We start from the raw sequence: 17,956 nt of genomic DNA on the forward strand, positions 1-17,956 counted from the left end.
CTAGGCTTCCAGCAGACCCTCTCCTGGCTATGACTTCCATAATATTTATTCAAAATACTGACCCAAATACTGCAGTGTGAATAAGGACTTGTAGTTCTGTTCTATATACTGTAGGAGAGATCTCATTGCTCCTTCCTGGAGGAAATCCTGCATGACCGTGTCACACTGTTCACATAAGGAAGCAGTACAGGGCCTGGAAAAACAAGGTGCAGTAGGGTTAGGACAGTATTTTCCATTGTAACTCGACATATGTTGTTAAGATTGGGTAAATATTATCATTTTCTAATGTATATCAATGTTTTTTGTTTTATTTTTGGGGGTTTTGTTTTGGTACTATGAACACTTTTCTCCAGATAATAGATGATCATTAAGGGGTCCAAGAAGGGGAATACTTTGAGATCTAAAGACCTTGGCGCTGATTTTGAGACAGAAATACGCCAAAATTCTGCCCCGATTCTGCTCTCATTGTATTCAATAGAAGGCAAAGATTGTGATATGACACTGAAAAAAAGAGTGATGCAGACTGATACAGATATAGAAGCCATGGCATGAGCCACTGTGCTCAATGGGTCAATCATCTGAGACAAGGAAAATCTGTGGTGGAAAGTCGGAGGGGCAGAAAGGGAAGAGGAATTTGAGGTGAAGGTCGAAATTCCTCTTCCATTTCCACTGTGTGAGCAAACCGTAACTGTCAAGGGTCCCTACTAACATGTAAGTATTATACAGGGCGGAATGTCCCTTCAAGCATAGTGGTTATCTGCTATTAGGAAGACTTCCTTGTCATTCATCCCGTCAGTGGATTTCCTGTACTAAGTAACCAGAGGTCTAAAGATGACAGCAAAGAAAGCAATCAGTTCAATGTACAAGCCAGTACCTGCCTGATAGGAACCATGTCCACCATCTACACAAAATATAGATGTTTCTTTGCAATGTATCTTTTTGTCTGCACTTGAACCCTACAAATTGTACAGTGCTGCGGAATATGTTGGCGCTATATAAATAAATAAATGTATTATTATATGTTAAATGGGTGTTCTAGGACCACGTAATGTGTATGGTAGTATGCCTAGGAGGAGGAAGGGTGGCTAATCTATTAGTACACACAAGGTTTCTTTAGACATGTCTTGGTTTTAATTGCAATATCAGACAAAATAGGATAAATGGAAAGAAAAAGATTAAGGCAGGTAGTCATTGGATAATTTTTATTTTTATTGTTCCTGTAACTGAGACTGATGGACGCGGGGGTTCTGGTGACGTCACAACCCAGGTCATATCATCAATGGTGCTTCAACCCCCGAGACACTCTGCCCCCTCCTTCCTTGATCTCACAGGTAATTAATTGGTTTATCCAGCTTCCAAAAATTATCTTCAAATACATCCACAGCAGCGCTAAATACTCACTGTTCCCTTGTGCACCCTTTGCTTGGCTTTATTTTAATTGCTGCTCCTTGTATAGGCATGCAGTGAATTTGTGGACAAACTACATTTCCCACGACTCATCTGCCTACTCACTACCCCCTCCCTTTGTACAACAAATAAAACTTTGCATTTTGGATTTATTACCTGTGATTTCATTGTAGAGGAGAGTGGAGAAGTGAGGGGTACACAGAGAGTGAGGGCAGGCAGATGAATACTGGGAAATGTAGTTTGTCCACATATTCACCACATGTAAATATCAGCAAGTAAAATAAAGCCAAGCAGTGAGTAGTTAGCACTGCTATGCATGTATTTGCAGATACATTTTGGAGGCTGGATGATCCCTTTAATTCAATTTAATTACTTGTGCTATGTGGGTTTGCTGACTATAGTAAAGGAGGGAGGAGAGGGCAGAGCAACCTGGGGAGCCAAATGCTGCCTGCAATTATATGACCCGGGGATTGTAACATTGCTGGAACCCCCAGGTCCATCAAAAGTGTCCAAGAGACCAGGTAAGTGAATGAATACTCCTTGGACAACCCATTTAAATCATAGATTGGCCCATTCATTCTATGCAGTTTCCCCAATCTAGGGGAATCAGAACTATTGAATAGACATCAATACAGTGCTACATTGGGAACATGCATAAAACGAATAAAAAAACACACGTCAGGTTCACTGGGTTTGATCTGTTAGCATGCTTTTGAACTGAAGATGGAAACCAGAGCATGCAGAAGAAACATAAGGAGAGTATTCCTGGTGCCCTGGTTGGAATCTCATCCAAGGCATAAAGTATAAATCTGAATTGATGGCTTCTTGTAAACCAAGATCTCTGTGCTTTAGTCTACCAATAATGAATCCGGTACAGTGAACTTACATAATACACTGTGCGTTACAAAGAATTTGATAGAACAGACGGAATTCAGATGTAAAAAGATGAATGTTTGTACCCTAGTTTCTGTGACACAGGAATAGAATATGTCATTTATTTCCTATGTGTTCCCATGAACTTCACTGCCTGGATCAGGAGACAGGAGATATTTCCCAGCTGGTGAATTCCAGGCTTTGTATATTCTCCTGAAATTCTTGTAGATTCCATGTGGAGGAACTTTAACCTTTTTCATAGCTGATATCTGCCTCATGATAGTAATGAAGTGTTACCTGCAAAGTGAGTGGTCGGTCTCCGCATACAGAAGACAGTCCTAGCTCTCATGTCAGACTTCAGATGTTCCACAAGGATTCACAAAGTAACAACATAATAATTTATAATTCCTCCAAAAAGTATTCATATTCTTTGGGACAGGGGTCTACAATGTCATACTCTTTTGGTACAAAATTACAAATTCCACTATGTTGGGTGCAGTAATCTCTTAACTATTGAAAGGGAAGCATGAATTAGAAATAAATGACTGTTTATGTCTAAAATAATGTCTTTTGCAGGTTATGCCCGGTATTACTGCTCTGCTGCATTTGAATGAATGACCATAAAAAATAGTGGCTCTATTTTACCTTGATTACAATTAATGGCGAATACTTAGGTCATGGCCCTTTTAAAGTATGAGTATGTAATCTTGTGAGATTCCCCCAGCAGTTTTGTTCAGTATGAAAAGTCCAGCCCGGAAGAAGACAAAAACCTCCAGATGAGATGAGTAACACTCTTTGAGACTAAGGCCCTATGGGACGTCCCGCAGCCAAAAAGCGCTGCGGGAAAAACCGCAGCGGCAACGCATCACAGTTCTTCCTGCAGCTCTTTAAACAGAAAGTTCACTGAGTTTTCCTCCGCAGACTTTCTGTTACAATTATATATATATGGGGAAACCGTCAGCATTTCCGTAGTTATAGCATGCTGCGATTTCCAAAGCCGTGCCAGTTTTGGAAATCTCGCTGTCAGCAGTTTTGACCACAAAGTGGGCTTGAGATTCGCTAGAATCCCATCCATTTTGAACTTACTTTAAAACGCGGTGATTTCACATGGCGTTTACGTCCCATGGGGCCCCAGCCTTATATGTTTGTTTGCCTCCCTTGGGCCTTCACTAGATATATTCTGAGGGTCTGAAGAGATCCAAGAGTATAAGAGCAATTCCGGATCTGACATGTTCGGTCTGAGCAAACCTACAGGCAAAGGCTCACAAATAACCGACATCCCTATATCATGTATATACAAAGTCCAAAAACTCCATTCCTGTTTTAAAATGCTGCATTTTTCTGGCCTTTTCAAGTGGAAACTGGGCAGAAACCCAGTGGACCCCATTATAGTCTATGGGGTCCGCATGTCTCTTCGGGTAACCACTTTTTTAAGCGGATTAAATTTCTGTTCAGAGGTAACACCCAAACGGAAATCTGGACACCAGTGTGAACCTAGCATCAGAAAATAAATACATTTTAAAAAGACATACTAGGCATCCCCATATGGGTAACAGTCAGCTCAAGCTCAGGCTGGATTCACACCTGCGCTCGTTGCCCGTTTGGACATACTGTCAATCTTCCCGCTCAAAAATGCGGAGAGAAAAGTCCTGCAAGCAGTGTGAGGGGAAACCAGAGTTTCCTGAGGAAAACCATGCAAACATGGGTAGAACATACAAACTCCATGGAGATGTTGTCTTTGGTCAGGCAGTTTATCTACTGTAAGCCGATGGCCAGCAAAATAATGGAGGGGGTGTACATCTCGCCCAGACTACTCAGGTGGGCAAGATGAGAGAAAGTCCAGGAATGACTTGTTCTCAGCAGACAGCTTTTGTCTGCTGAGCATTTTGTTACATGCTCTGTATTGGGCTGGATTTTATAGGAATGGCAGGTAGGATTGGCAGTGGGACCTGTCATTCCACACCCCCTCCAGTCCACACATTGTGGAGGTTTCTGCAGCGTGTCAGCTGCTGTGGATTGCCCTCATCAGTGAGGTTTAAAAGGTCAGCTCCAGCAGCAAGACTTTGGACAGAGCTGGGCTGCAGCGCCAGCTGGAAGGTCACACTGTGTCATGTACCATTCAGTTTGGCTATTTGAATCTGCTATTATAGGTAAGGTAATCTATTTATATGTTTAGTCAGAGCCTAGCCGGGCAGGGATTTATTTTGTATTGTTTTTTTTTTCTTTTTGTTGCTGCACTTTTTCTTGTGGAGTAAAAATCTGGACTTGTGTGTCTATGCCACCCCACCTAGCAACCTCAAACCCTGACACTACCTTCAGAACAAAAGGATTTGTTGCCCGACCATGAGGCCCCCATACACATTAGATGATTGTCTAGATGTGCCAAAACCAGCAGGCTTAGCCAAAAATAATGTAGCAAATGTGTATTGCTAACTTAACCAATATGGACCATCCATAGACTATATACGTCCAATCCGTTCTTATTCTACAAGGTCATACCCGTGTATTCTTGCCGTAGTAAGCAGCTGCACAAAATCTTCAGAAGGCATGGGTGGTTTATTATCATACCTGTCTTCCGGATCACTGTATACACAGTGATTAATGATCCACCTGGCATCAGAGACTGTTAGGATAAGTTCACACTGAGTTATTTGGTCAGGATTTTGAGGCCGTATTCGTCAGGATTTTGAGGCCTGAAGACACTCCCTCCTCCAGACTAGGCCCATTCATTGGGCTTAATCCAGAGCGAACTGCATGGCTGAATGCCGGTGCAGTGCACCGATATCAGTCGCGGCTACCCGGATTTTGGACTGGAACCAGGTTCCAGTCCAAAAAACCTCGTCTGAACTTACCTGAACCCCGTCTGAACTTCCTGACCTAAAAGACGGCTCCCATTGAAATCAATGGGAGCCGGTCAGTTCTTTTTTCCGGGAGCCGTTTGTTCCGGCTCCCAGAAAAAAGAAGCAGCATACTCATTCTTCAGGCCGATTTGCCTCACGATTCGGCCTGAATACACAGGATCTAGCCCCACCCTCGAGGACAGAATAAAAAATAAGTAAAACTGTTTAAGGCTGGGGCCTCACGTGGCGTAAACATCACAGAAAAAATTGCGGTGTTTAATAGTCACAGCACAGTGACTTTGATTTACCACTTTCCGGTAAAAAACTTGCTGCGGACACACAACGATTTGCAAAACTGTTGTGGTTTTGGAAATTGTAGAATGTCAATTATACCTACGGAAACACTGGCAGTTTCTCTATAGTTATAAGCGAAGCAGAAAGTCCGCAGAGCAACCCTCTGGGAAGAACCATGATGCACTGCCAACGTGGTTTTTCCTATAATGCTTTCTTGCTGCGCAACGGCAGCCACGTGGGGCCTTATTCGCAAAAGGACTTTTAGAAACACTTAGGGGGTCTTCACACTTGCACCTGTGTCCACCCGCTGGGTCTCCATCCTATTCCCCAGAGAAACTGTATAGGGGATGGTTTTTTTTTTTTTTTTTTGGAAGGACACACAAAGTCATACATGTCCGACTAAAAAAAAATGGTCGGAGAGGCTGCATACGGACACCGGCGGTTTGCTTTTAAAACCCATTCAAATGAATGGGTTTTAAACATGACCTGAGGCGAGCCGTCCCCTGTCCAGTTTCTCTGGGGATTAGGACGGAGACCTAATTAGTTGAACAGCCCAAATGAAAAACAAAACAAAAAATGCATATATGAAAAAACCCAAAAACGTGTCTGGTCCTGAATCAGTGAAATTGGCCTGGTACTGAAGTGGTTAACCTGGCTATCTATCATAATTTGATGTTCTCTATCGTCTTGAGCATTTCACTAAGGGTTCATTCACATGGAGTAAACGCACGCTCATTTTGGTGTGTAATTTTACACGTGTAAAAAAAGATGACGCGTTTTCTGGCGTATTTTTGTTACACGTGTAAAATAACAAAAAACATTTCGCGCCAAAAACCGCATCAAAAAAATGCCTCACCTATTTTTACACACGTAAAAATACACACCAAAATGAGCGCGCGTTTACTCAGTGTGAATGGACCCTAATAATGTGGATTTAATTGCTAAATCAGTATTTCTGTCCCAAAAGGAACAGATTCCCAACTATGGACAGCACTGTTTCGGCCTATTGGGCCATCCTCAGCATAGTGTAGGAATACTGATTTAGCAGAGTGAGAGACTATAGACCAGGGTATGGGGGCACTCGTTCACATTAGGGAGAGTGTTTGCCTACATAGGCAGTACGGAGACTTACAAGTCATTCCTGCTCCGCTAGGTATTATGGGTAAAAAATATGCAAATCTAATCTGTCCATAGTTGGGAATCTGTTCCTTTTGGGACAGAAATACTGATTTAGCAATTAAATCCACATTATGATTAAAAGACTTTATAACTGAGTCGTTCATGATGTTAAGGATGCTGCCCTCTATAGGGTGGTGTACAGAGTGCACTCTGTTCTCCTAATTCCATCCAGGAGATTAGATTTGCATATTTTTTACCCATAATCCCTAGCAGGAATGACTTGTAAGTCTCCGTACTGCCTATGTAGGCAAACACTCTCCCTAATGTGGACGAGTGCCCCCATACCAAAAGATATGGACATACAGAAGAGAGGTCTTGTCACTATAATATGATGCCCTTACCTAGGACTGTATAATATGTTAAGAGAATGGTGGATGACCAGAAACCAGTAGAATTCTGAACGAATTCCGCAAAAATTCAGAATCTGTACAGATAAATACACAGCCGTATTACCAAGCCGTTCTCATTAGCAAAACAGCTCTGTAGACTTCTATGGGTCCATACTGTGTAAACATTACATGAACTTGCACTTGGATATTTGGACAGCCTTGTATCACAAATCCAAAGGAGCTCCATGAGTTGTTGTCAATGGCTTTGCATTGTGTGCAAGCCCTAATGTGCAAGCTTATTCAGCATTTACGTGATAACTAATGTAAGAATAAAGTGTAACTGTAAGCAAAAGTCCTATACAATGTAGGTCTCCCCTGTGGTACAGGACGAAGCCGCTCATACTGAGGACGCAGTATTGTCCCTGATAGAAATGGTTGCGAAACTTCTTAAGAAACCACTAGCGACCACTCCCATCAATGTGAAAAATGCCGTAATACTGTGCAAGTTATGTGAAGTATTCACACATGACATGAATGTGGATGTTTATAAGACTCCATCTTTATTTTTACACTGCCTAGAATTAAACATTGCCTAAGTTACAGAAACCAAGATTCCCTTTATATATCAGTTTGACAGGTCTCACACCACTGATCTGATTTTGCTTTTATTACATAGAGTATTCATATACAATATATATATAATATTAGCTTCTCTTCCCGTAACTTTGTCTGCGTGTTGTTGGCATTGAAGGTTTGCCTGCTCTGGCATTTCGGCAGCTCCCAAACTGTCCTGCTGCTGAACTCGTTCCTCGCGTCATGCCTGTGATTGTTCTGGCATCTCAGCAGCTCAATAGGACACCATATAATGAGCGTGTGGTAGGTGTCGATGATCCACCTGCTCTGGCATTTCGACAGCTCTCAAGCTGTCTTGCTGCTGAACTTGTTCCTCGCGCCATGCCTGTGATTGTTCTGGCATCTCAGCAGCTCGCTGGGACGCTATATAATGAGCGTGTTGTTTGCGTTGATGATCCACCTGCTCTGGCGTTTCAGCTGCTCTAAGAGCCCTTTTTGCGCCTAGCTTGCTCAATCCTCCTCAGCTCTGCTTGATGAGAAGTGTGTTGATTTCTGGCTACCTTCATAGCTCTCATTTTTTGAGGATTGTGCGACAAATTAGAATTTCGTTCTCCCGGCATGGTTAAAATTGGGAAACTGCCAAATTTGGATTAAATGGGTTTTCCCATCTCAGTACGCTGCTTGCAGTGTCTGCTTATCACTTCGTGTATTTGTCTTCCCCTCCTCCCTCTGGCTGAACAGGAGACAGAACACTTATGCAGATCAGTTAATATGCAGATACTTGTACAGAATGGACTCAGTGTTATCTGTGTGTTTACATAGAGAGACAGCAGACTAGGCTTTATCAGCAAACTGCAATTAGCTGAACGATTGTCCTTCCGGCAAGTGCAGTTTAATATTAGTAGAATACATAAATTAATAACATTCATGAAGCCATGTCATTTACCAGGATAAAAAGTGTGTTAATCCAGGTTACAAACTATGTATGTGCCAAATTTCATTCAAATCCGTTCAGCCTTTTGCGTGATCGAGTAACAAGCATCCAAACATTCACATTTATAATATTAGTAGGATAGGATTAGGTAGGTACCTGTACATATTACCTGAATAAGATATTAACTTAGGGTAATAAGATATCTGATATCTATCAGACGTCCCAACCATCCCCTGACAGCAGATACATGCATGTCTCATATCTATGACCTGCCACTTACCCAACCAGTACCCTGCCTCAAACTCAGGAGGGGCAATAACCCAAAAAACAGTATCTGTAGACAGCGTTCATCTTTATTTATGGTTCCGCGGAAAGCACATAGATTTCGGCAAGCCTTATCCAGATCAATGAAACAGTTGCAGAATTTTCTGTAACAAACCTGGTGAGTGTGAATTAAATTTTTTACTTTGTTATGTACATGTATGAAATGTGAGACATCATCTAAGCCGTTGTCATGCATGGGCATTACCCTCTTGGAATGGATCGTCACTTCGCTGAATGTCACAGGGGAACATATCAAAGGCTTCCTGGCAAGTAATTTTAGAATTTCTATTACACCCTGCCAAAAGTGCAGAATATACAACAGACTGCAATACAAAATCAAAATTTTCCTATGTGCGACAAATAAATACACAAGTACCAGAACCTTGGTCTTCAGACTGACTGTTAATAGTCATGCAATTCTGTAGGTTACCAGAAGTAAAGTGTCAATAAACACCTTACAGAAAGTTGTCTTAGAATACGGTAGTAGCAGATTCTTGTTACGGGACTCCCTCTAATGGTTACTTAGGAAAAGTACAGAGTGTTAAAAGGTGATTATAAAATCAAAGGATTTTGGACTGAATAATATGCATAGACTGATTTGTCAACCACTGTAGACAAAAATGTTTACGTGCGGTACAATATACATTTACTGTATACAATAATATAATAGACAAATAGACATACATTCGATAACAAAGAAATAATGCGCTGCAGAAAAAAAGCGGTATGTTGGTGCCAGTTTTTTGCTGAGGCCTGCTATGTGGGGCCTTAGCCTTACGTAAGTAAGTAGGAAGGGGGAAACAGAAGGGGAAAATTTATCATAACTGTCACCTCCTGTGCCCAATTCATTAAAGGGGTCGTACCAAGTTTTGAAGTTATGTAGGTTCTCTATCAATATCCCTATGCTATTGATAGAGGTTAACTTCCATATTTGATATAGGTGGCCAATAGAACCCCTGTACTAGAATTATTCTGTTAATACACTGTCTACCAATAAGTATTTGCGCACCCATTTAAGTTCTGCGGAGGTGGAATTATGGTCTGGGGGTGTTTCTCCTGGTATGGACTGAGACCCCTGGTCCCAGTGCATGGTAAACTCAACGCCGACGCCTATTGCACTAATATAGATAACAGTGTGCTTCCTACATTATGGCGGTTCTATGGGTCGGACCAATGTTACTTCCAGGATGACAACACCAGCATGTCATGTAGTGAGGCCTACCATGGCTTGGTACAGTGACAATCAGGTTACCTGACTGGACTGGCCTGCCCAGAGCCCAGACTTGAACCCTATCGAGCACCTCTGGGATGAGTTGGATCGCCGAACTAAGGGGTGCAACAGCCGATCAAAATCGGTGAAAGAACTTACCTGTCTTCTCCAAGCTGAATGGAATAAAATACCACTAGCCGTCATACAAGGACTTGTGGAAAGCCCCGGAGGGTTGAGGCTGTAATTGCTGCTCGGACCACAGGTGTCCAAATACTTATTGGTAGACAGTGTAGGGGATAACTTCAAAACTTGGTAAATCCCTTTGAGGCTAAGACCCGCCCCATGTTGCAAAACACAGCTAAAAATACGTTGCAGAAGTAAAAAAAAACACAAACAGAATTTTAATTGTGTTAGTCCTTTAGGAACACCAGCATTTTTGCAGGTATTAACTGACATGCTGCAATTTTTTTATATATACAGTCCTATGAAAAAATTTTGGGCACCCCTATTAATCTTAATCATTTTTTGTTCTAAATATTTTGGTGTTTGCAACAGCCATTTCAGTTTCATATATCTAATAACTGATGGACACAGTAATATTTCAGGATTGAAATGAGGTTTATTGTACTAACAGAAAATGTGCAATATGCATTAAACTAAAATTTGACCGGTGCAAAAGTATGGGCACCCTTATCATTTTATTGATTTGAATTCCCCTAACTACTTTTTACTGACTTACTGAAGCACAAAATTGGTTTTGTAACCTCACTGAGCTTTGAACTTCATAGCCAGATGTATCCAATCATAAGAAAAGGTATTTATGGTGGCCAATTGCAAGTTGATCTCCTATTTGAATCTCCTCTGAAGAGTGGCATCATGGGCTACTCAAAACAACTCTCAAATGATCTGAAAACAAAGATTGTTCAACATAGTTGTTCAGGGGAAGGATACAAAAAGTTGTCTCAGAGATTTAACCTGTCAGTTTCCACTGTGAGGAACATAGTAAGGAAATGGAAGACCACAGGGACAGTTCTTGTTAAGCCCAGAAGTGGCAGGCCAAGAAAAATATCAGAAAGGCAGAGAAGAAGAATGGTGAGAACAGTCAAGGACAATCCTTAGACCACCTCCAAAGAGCTGCAGCATCATCTTGCTGCAGATGGTGTCACTGTGCATCGGTCAACAATACAGTGCACTTTGCACAAGGAGAAGCTGTATGGGAGAGTGATGAGAAAGAAGCCATTTCTGCAAGCACGCCACAAACAGAGTCGCCTGAGGTATGCAAAAGCACATTTGGACAAGCCAGCTTCATTTTGGATGAAGGTCCTGTGGACTGATGAAACAAAGATTGAGTTGTTTGGTCATACAAAAAGGCATTATGCATGGCATCCAAAAAAACAGCATTCCAAGAAAAACACTTGCTACCCACTGTAACATTTGGTGGAGGTTCCATCATTCTTTGGGGCTGTGTGGCCAATGCCGGCGCCGGGAATCTTGTTAAAGTTGAGGGTCGCATGGATTCCACTCAGCATCCGCAGATTCTTGAGAATAATGTTCAAGAATCAGTGACGAGGTTGAAGTTACGCCGGGGATGGATATTTCAGCAAGACAATGATCCAAAACACCGCTCCAAATCGACTCAGGCATTCATGCAGAGGAACAATTACAATGTTCTGGAATGGCCATCCCAGTCCCCAGACCTGAATATCATTGAACATCTGTGGGACGATTTGAAGCGGGCTGTCCATGCTCAGCGACCATCTAACTGAACTGAACTTGAATTGTTTTGTAAAGAGGAATGGTCCAAAATACCTTCATCCAGGATCCAGGAACTGATTAAAAGCTACAGGAAGCGAACTAGAGGCTGTTATCTTTGTAAAAGGAGGATCTACTAAATATTAATGTCACTTTTCTGTTGAGGTGCCCATACTTTTGCACCGGTCAAATTTTGGTTTAATGCATATTGCACATTTTCTGTTAGTACAATAAACCTCATTTCAATCCTGAAATATTACTGTGTCCATCAGTTATTAGATATATCAAACTGAAATGGCTGCTGCAAACACCAAAATATTTAGAACTAAAAATGATTAAGATTAATAGGGGTGCCCAAACTTTTACATAGAACTGTATATTTTTCTGCAATATGTGGATGGAATTAGCCAAAATGGTCACATGGGGCTTAAAAAAAAAAGTTAAAAAGTTACTATTTTTGGTGCAATATTGTGTATTCTATGCCCGAAAACTAACCAAGATATTTAGATAAGTTCCCCCATAGACATTTAGTTTTAGAAAGTGTGGGGAAGGTAGAACGGTAGCAGCAAAGGTGCGGACCCAAACAGTCAGACAAGTACAGTACATGAAATATGCAGCAAACAGGTTTATTTAGAAAAATAGGAAAATAAATAAACCTTGACTTCAACCAAAGCAGAATAAAATACAGCCTTAACTTCAGGCAAAAACAAAACAAAATCCTGCTCGTCCGAGCGATTAACTAAACAGAAATGATAACCTAACTATATGTGTGGCTTACTACCAGCCACAAGAACAAAACAAGCGTAATATAGTCTCAGCAGGGTTACAGGACAGACTTACAAAGCTCCTTTCACTCCATGAATCTACATCCTTTTTCTGGCCCAGTAAGGCTGGTCTTACACGACCGTAATGCTTTTACGGTCCACAGGTTGCTTATCAGCAATAGAGATGAGCGAACACTGTTCGGAACAACCGTTCCGAACAGCACGCTTACAGCACGCTCCCATAGAAATGACTGGAAGTAGCCGGCACGCGGGGGGTTAAGCGACCGGCCGCCGGCAAAGCGTACGAGCCAGGTGCTTCCATTCATTTCTATGGGAGCGTGCTGTTCGGATCGGCTGATCCGAAGTGTTTGCTCATCTCTAATCAGCAACACTAGTTGCTGATCAGCAACATAGACTCCGCAGATGCCCGTAAACTGCCGCATAGAACTCTATGGGTGAGTCCGAGCAGTGCCTGAATTGCGGCCATTACGGACCTCGGTTGCAGTCCAGCACATCACGGATAAAATATCCTGTGGTGTAAGAGGCCGCATTGAATATAATGTGTCCGCAAATGGTCCGCAATTGAAAACCCTCAATTGCGGACCATTTGTGGTCTTAAACTACGGTCGTGTAAGACCAGCCTAATGAGCCAAGGACTCACACTTGGGCTGAGGCCTACTCCAGATCCACCCTGGACCACACATAAGTTAAAAACTTAGGGGAGATATAACAAGATTCCAGCACTCTGCCTGTCATCTTCTCACAAGAGGTAAAGACTAGAGATGAGCGAACACTAAAATGTTCGAGGTTCGAAATTCGATTCGAACAGCCGCTCAATGTTCGTGTGTTCGAACGGGTTTCGAACCCCATTATAGTCTATGGGGAACAGATACTCGTTAAGGGGGAAACCCAAATCCGTGTCTGGAGGGTCACCAAGTCCACTATGACACCCCAGGAAATGATGCCAACACCTCTGGAATGACACTGGGACAGCAGGGGAAGCATGTCTGGGGGCATCTAACACACCAAAGACCTTCTATTACCCCAACATCACTGCCTAACAACTACACACTTTACACACTCAATACCACCTCTCTGACAGTAGGAAAACACCTTGAAACATGTGTATTTGGCACTTGCAGTGAGGAGAGCTTGTCACCAGCAGTGAATTTGGCCCTTGTAGTAAGTTGAGGTTGGCACCAACATTTGTTTTGAAAATCAGGGTGGATTGAGCCTCTAACCAGCAGAGTTTGGGCAAATTCATGGTGGAGGGAGCCTCTAAAAACCCCAGTTTGGACCAATTCATGGTGGAGGGAGCCTCTAACCAGCCCAGTTTGGGCAAATTCATGGTGGAGGGAGCCTCTAAAAAACCCAGTTTGGACCAATTCATGGTGGAGGGAGCCTCTAAACAGCCCAGTTTGGGCAAATTCATGGTGGAGGGAGCCTCTAAACAGCCCAGTTTGGGCAAATTCATGGTGGAGGGAGCCTCTAACCAGCCCAGTTTGGACCAATTCATGGTGGAGGGAGCCTCTAAAAACTCCAGTTTGGACCAATTCATGGTGGAGGGAGCCTCTAAACAGCCCAGTTTGGACCAATTCATGGTGGAGGGAGCCTCTAAAAACCCCAGTTTGGACCAATTCATGGTGGAGGAAGCCTCTAAACAGCCCAGTTTGGACCAATTCATGGTGGAGGGAGCCTCTAACCAGCAGAGTTGGTGGAAATCAGGGTGGAGGGAGCCTCTAACCAGCAGAGTTGGGGGAAATCAGGGTGGAGGGAGCCTAGTATTAGCAGAATTGTGCAACGCTTATGGTGGATGAGTATGAGGATGCGGAGGAATTGGAGAGGTTGAGTACAGACATGGAGTTTCATGTTGGGGTGCTTTACACAGGTGGGCACAAAAATGAAGGCTCTATCCAGTGGTGGTTCATTTTTATCAAAGTGAGCCGGTCGGCACTCTCAGCTGACAGATGGGTGCGCTTGTCAGTGATGATGCCACCGGCTGCACTGAACACCCTTTCAGATAGGACGCTGGCGGCAGGACAGGACAGCACCTCCAAGGCATATAGGGCAAGTTCAAGCCACAGGTCCAACTTCGACACCCAATACGTGTAGGGCACAGAGGGGTCGGAGAGGACAGGGCTGTGGTTGGAAAGGTATTCCCGCAACATGCGCCTATACTTCTCATGCCTGGTGACACTAGGACCCTCCGTGGCGGCACTTTGGCGAGGGGGTGCCATCAAGGTGTCCCAGACCTTAGACAGTGTGCCCCTCGTTTGTGTGGACCGGTGAGAACTTGGTTGCCTACTGGAGGAACTGCCCTCCCTGCCGCCAACGTCACATGCTGGAAACATCTCCATCATATTCTGCACCAATTGCCTGTGGCAAGCATTGATGCGATTGGCCCTCCCCTCTACCGGAATAAAAGACGAGATGTTGTTTTTATACCGGGGGTCAAGGATAGCAAAGATCCAGTACTGGTTGTCCTCCATGATTTTGACAATACGCTTGTCGGTTGTAAAGCACCCCAACATGAACTCAGCCATGTCTGCCACAGTGTTAGTTGGCATGACTCCTCTGGCCCCACCGGAAAGTTCAATCTCCATTTCCTCCTCATCCTCCATGTCTACCCATCCGCGCTGCAACAATGGGACGATTCGAAGTTGCCCGGAAGCCTCCTGTATCACCATCACATCATCGGACAACTCTTCTTCCTCCTCCTCCTCCTCCTCCATTAAACGCAGTGAAGCGGACAGATGTGTGGACCTACTCTCCAGCTGTGACGGATCGGATGCTATCCCTAACTCCTCTGTGTGATCTGAGTTATCCCTGATGTCAATCAGGGATTCTCTCAGAACACACAAGAGCGGGATTGTAAGGCTCACCATCGCATCCTCAGAGCTCACCCTCCTTGTGGGCTCCTCAAAGACCCGTAGGATGTCACAAAGGTCTCTCATCCATGGCCACTCATGGATGTGAAACTGAGGCAGCTGACTTTGTGGCACCCTAGGGTTTTGTAGCTGGTATTCCATCAAAGGTCTCTGCTGCTCAACCACTCTATTCAACATCTGAAACGTTGAGTTCCAGCGTGTGGGGACGTCGCACAAAAGCCGGTGTTGTGGCACATGCAGGCGTTGCTGGAGAGATTTTAAGCTAGCAGCGGCTACTGTCGACTTGTGAAAGTGGGCGCACATGCGCCGCACTTTCACCAGTAGCTCTGGAACATTGGGGTAGCTCTTTAGGAAACGTTGCACCACTAGGTTGAAGACGTGGGCCAGGCATGGAACATGTTGGAGTCCGACAAGCTCCAGAGCTGCTACCAGGTTCCGGCCGTTATCACAAACGACCATGCCTGGGCCCAGGTGCAGCGGCTCAAACCATATTGCCGTCTCATCGAGGAGGGCATCCCTCACCTCGGAGGCAGTGTGCTGTCTGTCCCCCAAGCTGATCAGCTTCAGCACAGCCTGCTGACGTCTACCAACGCCAGTGCTGCAACGTTTCCAACTCGTAGCTGGGGTCAATCTAACAGCGGAGGAGGAGGCGGTGGCGGAGGAGGAGGCGGTGGCGGAGGAGGAGGCGGTAGAGGAGGAGGGGGGTGTTCTTCTCGTGTCCCTGCCAGGAATGTTAGGCGGGGAGACGAGGTACACCGGGCCAGTTTGGGAAGCAGTCCCAGCCTCAACTACATTCACCCAGTGTGCCATCAGTGAAATGTAGCGTCCCTGTCCGCATGCACTTGTCCACGCGTCGGTGGTCAAGTGGACCTTTGTGCAAAGCGCGGAACTAAGGGCCCGCCTGATGTTGAGTGACACGTGCTGGTGCAAGGCGGGGACGGCACACCGGGAGAAGTAGTGACGGCTAGGGACGGCATAGCGAGGTGCCGCAGTTGCCATCAGGTCCAGGAAGGCGGGAGTTTTAACAAGCCGGAACGCCAACATCTCCTGGGCCAGCAGTTTAGCGATGTTGGCGTTCAAGGCTTGCGCGTGTGGGTGGTTAGCAGTGTATTTCTGCCGCCGCTCCAATGTCTGAGAGATGGTGGGTTGTTGTAAAGAAGCGCCTGATGGTGCCTTTGATGGTGCAGGAGAAGGAGATAAGACAGGAACAGGGGAGGATGAGGGAGAAGTCAACAAAGTGGCGGAGGCAGATGAAGTGGTGTCCTGGCTCGTCCTCTGGAGTGCATCGCCAGCACAGTCAGCAGTGGCAGTGGCAGAGGCAGTGGCAGTGGTGTGAACGGCAGGCGGCCTTTGTCCTGCCGTTGCTGCCTGCCACTGATTCCAGTGCTTGGATTCCAAATGACGGCGCATTGAAGTGGTGGACAGGTTGCTCTTCTCAGAGCCCCTAATCAATTTCGAGAGGCAAATTGTGCAGACAACACTATATCTGTCCTCGGCGCATTCCTTGAAAAAACTCCACACTTTCGAGAAACGTGCCCTCGAGGTGGGAGTTTTTCGGGGCTGGGTACGAACTGGAACATCTTGGGAGATTCCGGGTGTGGCCTGGCTTCGCCTAAGCTGCTGACCTCTGCCTCTGCCTCTAGCTACCCTTTTTGGTGCTGCACCTGCCTCAACATCCACACTACTTTCCCCGCTTGACATCCCCCCTGTCCAGGTCGGGTCAGTGTCCTCATCATCCACCACTTCCTCTTCCAACTCCTGTCTCATCTCCTCCTCCCGCACAATGCGCCGGTCAACTGGATGCCCTGACGGCAACTGCGTCACATCATCGTCGATGAGGGTGGGTTGCTGGTCATCCACCACCAAATCGAACGGAGATGGAGGAGACTCTAGTGTTTGAGCATCTGGACACAGATGCTCCTCTGTTAGGTTCGTGGAATCGTGACGTGGAGAGGCAGGTTGAGGGACAATGAAAGGAGCGGAGAACAGCTCTGGGGAGCAGGGACAGTTGGGGTTATTGTTCTGTGAAGCTTGGGAATTTTGGGAGGAAGGAGGACAAGACTGTTGGGTAATAGGAGGAGAGGAGGCAGAGTCTGACTGGCTGCTGGACAATGTGCTGTAAGCGTTCTCTGACAGCCATTGCAAGACCTGTTCCTGGTTCTCGGGCCTACTAAGGTTTGTACCCTGCAGTTTAGTTAATGTGGCAAGCAACCCTGGCACTGTGGAGTGGCGCAATGCTTGCTGCCCCACAGGAGTAGGCACGGGACGCCCTGTGGCTTCACTGCTACCTTGCTCCCCAGAACCATTCCCCCGACCTCGCCCACGGCCTCGTCCACGTCCCTTTCCGGGAGCCTTGCGCATTTTGAATTCCCAGTTAGAAATTGGCACTATATACCAGTAGCAAAAATTGTGGGTGCACGTAACCCCAATATATTCTTTGAATTCCCAGTCAGACAATGGCACTATATACCAGTAGCAAGAAATGAGGGTATTTATAACCCCAATATATTCTTTGAATTCCCAGTCAGAAACTGGCACTATATGGCAGTAGCAAGAAATGAGGGTATTTATAACCCCAATATATTCTTT

Source organism: Leptodactylus fuscus, chromosome 2 (genome assembly GCF_031893055.1).
Source record: "Leptodactylus fuscus isolate aLepFus1 chromosome 2, aLepFus1.hap2, whole genome shotgun sequence".
Taxonomy (NCBI): Eukaryota; Metazoa; Chordata; class Amphibia; order Anura; family Leptodactylidae; genus Leptodactylus; species Leptodactylus fuscus.